The sequence below is a fragment of the Epargyreus clarus genome, unplaced genomic scaffold (assembly GCF_041222505.1).
Source record: "Epargyreus clarus isolate Ecla_fem2 unplaced genomic scaffold, WU_Ecla_fem_2.2 ptg000002l, whole genome shotgun sequence".
NCBI lineage: Eukaryota > Metazoa > Arthropoda > Insecta > Lepidoptera > Hesperiidae > Epargyreus > Epargyreus clarus.
The window spans coordinates 1633731-1644794 of NW_027332210.1; positions in this window are offsets into that span (position 1 = coordinate 1633731).

Below are 11064 nucleotides of genomic sequence, written 5' to 3' on the forward strand. Positions count from 1 at the left end.
ATTGGGCCAGCGCGGTGGACTATGGCCTAATCCTTCTTATTCTGAGAGGAGACCTGTGCCTAGCAGTGGGACAGTAATGGGTTGATGATGACTTACCTATTTGGCACACATAATCTTTTGTAATCCTGGTTCAAGAACCTGCCTATTATTAAGTTATTTTTAATCAGCAATATAAGTAGATAAATACTTATTAAGATAGTACACAGTATGTAGGTATTTTTGTGTAATATAGAGATCTCTAAATGTAAAAATACCTACCAATCTATTTCACGATTCAGACGTCCTATCCTATCCATCTATTTCAGACGACGTTAAAAGTAGGACTACCTACTTAAGTCCCTTATTAAAAGAAGTTGGCGAAACTAGAACCTATGGTTACATATACCGCAATTTATACGAAACGTTAAGAGTTAACATCGGGTTGTATTATTGTCTCTACGATTCAAATCTTTCCAACAGATTTGTGGATCGACTCAAGCGGCATTACCGCTACATCAATTTCTACCTAATACCTAACAGCAGCGTTAAGCGTTGCTGTGTTCTGGTTTGAAGGGTGTGGTAAGGAAGACATACTTTTCCGAGGCGTTTCAGCTGAGTTGAGACTCTTCAAGGGTTAGCTGCGCTATGTGGCCGACCTCAGAGGAGTACGGTAACTAACATTGTGACACGAGTTTTTTATATATAAGATGAAATTGATGTAGAAATGAAATTTTATCGAAAGTCTACATGCGATGCTATCTCTGAGGGTTAAGTTTAACAGGCTTGTACTTCGATCAAATATATACCTACTTGAAGGGCTTTTAAGACTTATATATAGCCTTAGATACCACACCGTTTGTCCCTGTAGCTCCGGGACTAGAATAGGGCTACGGTATCCCCTGCCTGTCGTAAGAGGAGACTAAAAGGGGGCTTCCGGGGTTGCGGGCGGCAAGAGTGGGAGCTCGAACCGCCCGGCCAGCGGCCCCGGGAAGGACGGCGGTATGTGTGGTCGCATTACGCATACCGTCGTATGCACCAGATGGTGTGGCGAGCGTCCAGCTCACCTGGGCGGAGCCCGAAGGGGCAACGCGCTAAGAGCAATCCGGTTCCGTTCCTTTGGAGATCCCGGAGCTCTACGCAGCGCAGAGGACGGCCACATAACCCCGCGTCGCTCGCACGTTGTGGGGTTTTTACCTACCTTTTGAAGGTTTCCCCCTAGATACCAAAAAAAAAAGGTACCACACCCTTCAAATCAGTCTATAATAAGGTTATTTTGAATCAAAGAAAGAATATTACTTATATATTCTTTATGAATGTTGGACCATTCCAGGTCTTCTTCTATAGGTACCTTGCTATTATAATACTAGAAATTTTCAATAAAATTTCTAGTATTATAATAGATTAAGAAAAATAAATTACGTAGAAGCAATATTTCAATATTAATACAAATCTATGCTAAAATTTACTAGTTGGTAAGTAGGCACAGATAAAACATGAGCACTTAAACAATAAAATTACAGCTACCGAGACGAACGCTCTCAATTATTAATAACAACGTTTACAACCAAAGAACCGATTCCGAGAAAGCTCTTAACAACCAAAATAAACGCCTCTCATCAACTCTTACGAGTTATTGGAACGATAAATATTTATCTGCATTTACTAAACGCACTCCAAAATGGGTGAATATAAAGCTGTCGTCAGCTGATCGGTTCGCGCCATCTTGTACGATATGACAGAGTATTAATAACCGAACAGCCCACAGATTCTGAACTATTATTGAGTATTTCGCTAAAACGTTTCCGAACAGTTCGCGGGCACTTAGAGCACGTGGTGACAGATGTATCGTTGAGCAGAAAAGTGTTTAGGTAACTTCAATTAATGAAGTTAATATGACAATATATCCTAATTTTGTATTAACGAGATTAACGAAGTTTCCGATAATTATGGTATTTGTAGTGAGTCAGAGTAGAGGTTTGTTGACCCTACAAATTATTTAATTACAAAATTAAATATTACAATGCTATACAGATATTGCGGACTAGAAATGTCGCCCTGGCTTTGTTATAAAGAATTTATATTTTTGATCTAAGTGTTAAATGTGATTTTTAGTAGACCTATTTATCTTTTAATTATGAAGTAAACATTTATTATAGGTTTAAACACTTTTATATTTATGAGTACATAATATAACTAAGTACATATTTAGCACCAGTTTTATATTGACTGTGTTGTAAACAAGTCGAAGCTTAAGGATATACCTATCTAGGTCTAAAAGGATGAAATCTGTACCATGGTTCGTAATCGTAAAATATAACTTTTCAAAAATACGTAAAACAAGTATTTTTGAAAAGTTATGTTTCAGTGAATCCTAGCATAGACTAATAAATATAGTTAAAAAAACTAGAAAACACGCTTTTATGGTAAAATCAACTAATAAGTAGAAAATAATTTTCAATCTAGGAATCAATTAAGGCACAGAAAATAGTATAATTATTGTAAAAAAGCGTGGGGTGCTCTGTTTATCAGTTTTCGAAAAGCGCCCCACACTTTTTCCACAATCATACTATTTACTGTTCCTTAATTGATTCCAAGATTGCTAATAAAAGCGTGTTAAAAATAGTTTCTGTGACCTGAAAAATTAAGTTTACAAATAAAATTATAATATATGATCTAATTTTGCGCCTACAAATATACTAAACTATTCGATTATAAAACACTTTTCTACGCAACTACACATCTGGTAATAAACTAATGCACTTAAATTTAGGTTGTGTTATGCGTTTATTGGTTTTTTATAATCATATTTTAGTGTTGTTCCGATGATTTGACGTTCACTCATAAGTACTCGGAAAGCTGTTTGAATAATGATTTGATGAACTGAGAAAACACGTAATAAATATTTTAAGTGTAAGTGCTGTGCGTAAATCATTTTCGACGAGGAATGCGCATAACACTGTTCCGTATGAGTAATTTATTGGGAATTTTAGTGTTGGTATGCAAATTTTTAAAGGTTAGATAAACTATAGAGCGGCTTTTGTCTATGATAGAGATGGTTAAATTTTAAAATTATGAGAATAATCTACTCTTTTTTTATATTATAGGAGTAGCAGACAAGCATGCAGTCCACCTGATGGTAAGTGGCTACTATAGCCCATGGACATCTGTAACAAACCCCAGATAGGATTAGATATTCATATCTGAAGTCGGCCACAGATGTGCCGCTACCCCTGAGGATTAAGCTGGAACGCCTCGGAAAAGTCAGTCTCCCTTACCACACCCTTCAAAACGGAACACAGCAGCGCCTAACACTGCTGTTATAAGGCAGATATAGGTGTGGCGGTGGTGCTGCCGGAGTCGAACCACAAAGGGTTCTACCACCATAGACTACTAATACTTACCTTAATGCAGGTATCTCCTAAATTTACTTAAATTTTTTAGTTATATAAATATTATTTTGAACATTCACTCTATACCCACTCGGTACCCACCTAAGAGAATTTATGAAATGGTGAATTTATTTTAAATAGATACCTATTATTATGATATTTAACATGACTTTTAGATTTAAGTATATTCTCTGCCCTGATTATTATCGGATAATGTAACAAAAATGTTTTTTTTTTAATAGGAAATATAATTCTTAGATCGGTATTCAATGTAAGCACCTAACTTTACATTTTAAATAATAATCAATTAAATTCTTATTAGCGAACGAAGAAGCCAAGTTTAAATATAGAACACTAAAAAACATTCATTCCAATTTGTGTTGTAAAATCCGAACGCATCGTAACATACATCGATATTTTTTTAAAACTAACTTCCCGCGCAATTAATCAGCCTCGTTTTGGGTGCGTTCTGTCGTTTAAACAATTACTTCGCGCCGTTATCATGCTGTCACAGATACACAAAAAACATTCCCGGAACAAGAGTTTATCTACTAAATCGGGAATATTTCCCTGTTTTTAAGAGCTATTTATATAAATAGACCCGAAAAAATGGGTGCCTATTTGATGACATAATGGTGGGTTCTAATTAGCTCGACAGAGAGATTTTACACGTTTGAGATATCTATCTTGTGTGCGATTTTTGGAGATTTATTTTTATAACAGGAATCTAACACATGTGGACATCTTGATTTTAAGTTTACACTCGGATTATTTTTTCGTCGAAAAAAGTCCTTGGAAACTGTTAATAATATCAAAAGATTTGTTTTATTAGATAGTAACAGTTTTATTTTTTATAAATTTTATTAACACTCTTCATCATAGATTAATAAAGATTACTCACTCCTAACAAGAAAATGTACCCAGTTTTGAGAAATAGTTGCGTAAAAGAGTTTTGCCATGTCTCCGTGCTAAAATATTTGAAATAATTATTTATTTATTATGTAAATTACGCATTATTAGTTATTTATTCGTAAATTTTCTCTAAAAATGTTTTTATTTGTCAAGATCTAAAAAAAAAGTTACTAATAAGCTGTTTGTGGCTTCATTCAATTTCAAGGCGGCGAAGTATCTTTACTAATCTATGCTCTTCATAATGAATTTTATAAACCGTAGGAAATTGTAAGTTACAATTACAAATAGATAACGAATGTTATAAGTACCTATATATAAGCGAAGTACATAAATATAGCGAAAAAAAGAATATGTAGATTAGGTATGAATGTGAAGTAAATAAAATAAAAAAATATAATAAAATAATGGATACAATTTTCAAATATAAACACAGCAAGTAGCTACATTGAAAACAAGGTATAATACAAAACACATAACCTAACTAAATAAACGTTATTTGTAGTTGTTTCACTATCAGCGAGTAAGCGATATACTTAATAATACAGGTAGGTAGCAGTGATAGCTTAGTGGTTAAGAATCTCGGCCTCTCGATCGAGGGGTCCAAGGTTCAAATCCCAGGCACCTCTGATTTTTCAAAGTTATGTGCGTAATAGAAATTAATTATCACTTGCTAAACGGTGAAGGAAAACATCGTGTGGAAACCTGCATACCTGAGAGATTTATAAAAAAAAATCTCAAAGGTATGTGAAGTCTACCAATACGCACTTGGCCAGTGCGGTGGACTAATCCTTCTAATTATGAGAGGAGACCTGTGCCCAGCAGTGGGACAATAATGGGTTGTCGATGACAATGAATACAAATATACAAATACCCACAAACAGATTTGAAAGGTGGTAGAGCCAGTAGTTCTTCGGGGTACCACCACCACACTCATTTATAGCTTGAAGCATTTCTATCGTTATAATGGAAGGCGACCATCTTAGTCCTAGGTAGAGCCTTTTATATGGAGATAATCACTGACGTCACTGGTCAATAAAGTGACCACTGGTTTACTAGTCATCATCATGATGACAGTGATTATCTTTGAGTGGCTGGTAAGTGATGGGGTAGCCCTGAGAACTATAAAATCTGGATGCCTCATATGTATATAGGTATGGCCCTTCAAACCATACAACAGTGTTTGACCCTACTGTTATATGGTAGGAAGAGATAATTCTGTGGTTCTTCCAGAGCCGAGCCATGAAGGTTCTACGAAGTTTTACCACGAATTAATAATAATGATCATGATTCTTAGACTATCCACAAACAATTCCCTGTCAATCGTCCATAGTATTCGACGCTTTACGATAAAGCAAGTCCCTTATCCGTTCGGAAACCAAATCCATGTAATATTTTCAACGGTTCTTGAACGAAAATTGCTCCCGACGGATCGATCTGAGCGAACGACAAAAGATTTTTGGTAAAAAAAATACTACACGACCAATTTAGCGGGACACAAAAACACACGCGCGAAACACGTTCCGCGCGCTCTCCGTACATCGGTTACCTTTTTTTATAAATAAAATAAAATGAGGTTCGAAGGATTGTTTTAGTAAATTGTTCCCGGGTTTTCGCCCGATAGATTGTAGATTGAAATTTGTTTTGTTACTGTTCTCCTTTATTTTATTTTATCGTTTCAGCGAATAGCTGTGATGGGTATTGTTTCCATGTTGTTTAAACGGAATATTTTTCCATTTTGCTGTAAACGAAAATGGATTCAGTACCCTTGTGAGGAATAGAGAAATTTTATTACCGTTTGCTTATTTTTGTCTAACGCTGTTTCTATTGGGATTGTAAGCTTAGTAAGCAAGAATATGTACTTATGACTAAAGAACTACACCATATTCTTACTTATAATAGAAGGAAGGATAAAGATTTGATAAGTCCAAGAAATATTAACTTTTTTATGAGATATACATGTGACAATGGCTAGGCTAGACAAAATGAGACTAGAGAAATACGCATTAAATTCCTACTTACATTTAATTGAAAAATGTTTATATATTCTGTAGCGCTAAAAAAATTACAAAAAACTTAAAAATTGTTCCACAACAATTCATAATTTAATTGGTACGAATTATCACGCCCATAATTATTATTTCTATATTTTTTATCTCTTTATACCTAGGTGATTTTTTCAGCAAGATCTGGCAGTATATACCTAATTAGGTACTTCAAATAAAGTTTTATCGTTTATAATTTTGCACAAAAAAAGTGAAGTAGAAAAACGCTGGCATGTTGAAACAAAGAAAAAAGTACAAAAATACCGCCAACATTGACATCTGTCACATTTGGCGGGTGGTCCACAGATCCACTTAATCCAAGCTGTTTAGAAAACTAATGACTCCCTTGAGCCCCTATGTAATTTGTCGATAATTTCAAAATTATGTTCTTAGCTAATCTTTCACAGAAAAAGGAGATTAAAAGGTGTTAGAACGCACTTAATGTGACACTCAGAGTTAGATTTTTTGCTGTTAAAATAACAAATGGCACAAGTATTAGGTTATTCTTAAAATTCGTTTTACGTTTTTCAAGATGTTGGACTCGTAAGTTAATAAATTTAAACCGTTACTCTGAATTAAAAAAAAAAAAAAACTATATTTACGTTATCTGTAAATATAATTTTTCAAAAACATTCCATATTTTTGTGTTATCTGTGAACATACTCTTTAGTTACGATTTACATTATCTGTTTTCCACCATGAAATGGCGGGAAACCGCTTTTTCTTTTTTAAATGTAAACAACGGTCAAAGGCAACGACACAAGTGAGGACGAATCTATCGCTTTAGGATTTATAGCGGCACGAAATTGCGGAGCGCCAATAAACTGTGATTGGGAGTATCGTGTTACATGTTGTTTGTTTTATAGTTTATTATTTTGGTATCTATACATTGTTGTTTAAAACTAAGATAAGAAACTACAATTTCTCTTCTTTCTTTTGTCTTATCGACTATTTACATACATTAGTAAAGATACTTCGCCGCCTTGAAATTGAATGAAGCCACAAACGGCTTATTAGTAAGTTCTTTTTTTTAATTTTTGACAAATAAAAACATTTTTAGAGAAAATTTACGAATAAATAACTAATACTGCGTAATTTATATAATAAATAAATAATTATTTCAAATATTTTAGGGACATTTTAGCACGGAGACGTGGCAAAACTTTTTTACGCAACTATTTCAATTGTTAAAACTGGTTACGTTTTCTTGTTAGGAGTGAGTCATCTTTACTAATCTATGACTATTTATGATTATTTTTTTATTTTGTATGTAGGAGTAATGGACGCATGTATTGCACCTGATGTTAAGTGGCTACTGTCGCTAATGGACATCTATAATCAAACCCAGATAAGATTAGATTCGAGGTTGGCCACAGATGCGTCATTAGGTACTAGGACTAAGCTGGAATGCCTCGAAAAAGTATGTCATTTATCTTTAGATGGGCTTTTTGCTAAAAAAAAGTTTTCAAAGTTATGTGAAGTCTACCAATTCGCACTTGCCCAGCGCGGTGGACTATGGCCTAATCCTTCTCTTTCTGAGACTTGTGCCCAGCAGTGGGACATTAATGGGATGATCATGATGGGCTTTGCTAATTCAACCTCATAAAAACGCACTTGACAACGGTCAGTTATGACCTTAACCCTTTGAATACCTCTGAATCGCCCTAGACGATTTTAGGTCTAGGGCGATTCCGTGTTCACATTGCCTTTATTATTGTCCTAAATGAAAGCAAGCTGAAACATATTTAAAAAAAGCTACCCAAAAGTACTAGGTATTAATTCCAAAGTCATTCACAAGTTTATTTACATTTTGTTTCATATTTTACAGCGAGGTTATAATTATTCTGTACATAGTTTGATTAGAGCATAGGACCCCGATTTGATACGGTTCCTACTACGACTGAAATATTCCCGATAAGTGTGTGATTTCGCTTGAGATCTACCAAATCACGAGACCAACAAAAGAAAGACGTTTGAAGTTCGTAGAACCCTATGTGGTTCGATTCCAGCGGTACCACCGCCACACCTATTTCTACCTAATAACTCAGGTAGGAATATCTTTTCTGGGGTTGATTACAGATCGCAGCAGCCACTTACCATCAGGTGGACTGCATGCTCGTCTGCTACTTGTTTATCTTATATATAAAATTCTCGTGTCACAATGTTAGTTACCGTACTCCTCCGAAACGGCTTTACCGATTTTCACCAAATTTTATATGCATATTCAGTAGGTCTGAGAATCGGCTACTATCTATTTTTCAAACGCCTAAGTGATAAGAGTTGTTCAGCCTAACATTTTTTTATTTATATGGCAACAACGTTTGCCGGGTTAGCGAGTTATAGGTATAAAATATTTTTATATTCTCGATCCACTTGTATACCGAAGCCCATGTAATATTGAATCATACTAAACAGGTATACAGCACCTCCTGGACAAAATCTAACTAAATTACTAAGTAGACACAGTGTAGGTTACTTAGTAAGTACCACCGCGGGGCGCACAGAGTTCGGTAATCGTGTCATTACTGCGGTGGCTGTATACAGGGTGTATTTTTTATTTGTAGATTAAAATTTAATCAGATAAGTATACATGCTACTTATATACATAATTATGAAGGCTTGTATTAGTATAGGAATCTTCGCATTAAATATTTCTAAGGAGGAAGGATATATTTATGATTGAATTATTTAGTCTCAATATTTGGCTTGCGTATTTAATGTTTTTTAATTATGCCAAGCTTATATTATTTTATGGCTGCAAACAGACAAACAATCAAACGGACTTACCTATTGAATAACTCTTAATAGTCCTAGCTATTTAATGTTTTTTGCATTTTTGATAAATTGGTAAAAGTAAGTAGAATAAGAAATAGCCTTCTAAATTAAAACATTGCAAACAGTTCATAAATAAGACAAATGTGTTATGACAAAGGAATATTCTGTTAAAATTTGAATAATACTTTTTACTGGATATATCACTTATGATATTCAATTCGAGACATCACACGTTTTCAAAGCAATTTTGGAATATCTCTTTTATTTTAATAAAATAAAAAAAAATAATAATATAAAAATATATCAACCTGTGTAAAGCTATCTGCATAGCACAAATCGCGCGTCATGTGCGCATTACTCTCTGTTTCAACCAATCAGAGACAAGATTTCAATGTTTTTTTTTTTTTTTTTTTTTTTTTTTTTTTTTTATAATATGAGAGTAGCAGACGAGCATGCAGTCCACCTGATGGTAAGTGACTACTGCCGCCCATGGACATCTGAAATCAACCCCAGATAGGATTAGATATTCCTACCTGAGGTCGGCCACAGATGCGCCGCTACCCCTGAGGACTAAGCTGGAACGCCTCGGAAAAGTCTATCTCCCTTACCACACCCTTCAAACCGGAACACAGCTGCGCCTAACACTGCTGTTATTAGGTAGAAATAGGTGTGGCGGTGGTGCCGCCGGAGTCGAACCACAAAGGGTTCTACCACCTTCAACCATGTGTGCACCACACATACAACTTGTATGTGTGAAAGTGTTTATACTTTCTTTGTGTGTGTGATCTGTGTACGTGGGGGTGAAATGGGGTGAGCTTCAAACGATTAAAGTTTAATTTTGTTATTGTCATGTAATTGGTCGAGTTGGGTTCATGGTTATTTCGTATTAGTTTAATTGAGTGCAATGGATTCATGTGTCGGAATCCTAAGCGTTTAGTGGAAATTGGTTGAATATATGCGGGTTCGTATGCATATGTTAGATAAATACTTTATTGTAACTATACTCTTCTAAGCGCAAGGGAAAAATGTGTTGCTGATTTTTTCATAAGATTGAAGTCGCATATAAGAAGTCATCTAATGGTAAATGGTCACTGCCGCTCATGGACATCCGTTACCAAATTCTTATGGTACAGGGGTTTTTTAACGAGAAACCGATCACAGGTGCGTACCTACTACTGCTACTACTACTTCTACTGAGGCATAGATTAGAGGACTAAGATGGTCGTCTCATGTAAGTAAGCCAGCATTCACATCCTTCAACTGAAACGCAACCCTTCATGCTAGAAGTAGGTGTGATGGTGGTATCTCCCCGATCAAACTATACCTATCATCATCATCAACCCATTACTGTCCCACTGCTGGGAACGGGTCTCCTCTCACAATGAGAAGGATTAGGTCATAGTCCACCGCGCTGGCCAAGTGCGTATTGGTAGACTTCACATACCTTTGAGATTTTTTTTTAATATATATCTCAGGTATGCCGGTTTCCTCACGATGTTTTCCTTCACCGTTTAAGCCAGCGATAATTAATTTCTAATACGCACATAAATTTGAAAATCAGAGGTGCGTGCCCGAATTTGAACCTCGGACCCCTCGATCGAGAGGCCGCGTTTCTTAAACACTAGGATATCTATCTTTCTATCTATCTATATCTTCAGTTCATAGCGTCACATGTGAACGACGAATTAGAGGTAGGTATTAACACCACGACAATGTTATTCAACAATGAATTTGGACTTCGGTTCTGTAGATTAGAAGATTTTATAGAATTGATTGACTTACGTTATCCAATGCTATTTACGTATTACTTAGACATTTTACGACATTTTGAGTCTATATACCTCAGAGTTACATATTTTAAAAAAGTTCTTAAGGATATGTGAACTCTACCAATGCGTACTTGGCCAGCGCGGTGGATTATGGTCTAAACCCCTTTCGTTATGAGAGGAGACCCGTACCCACCATTG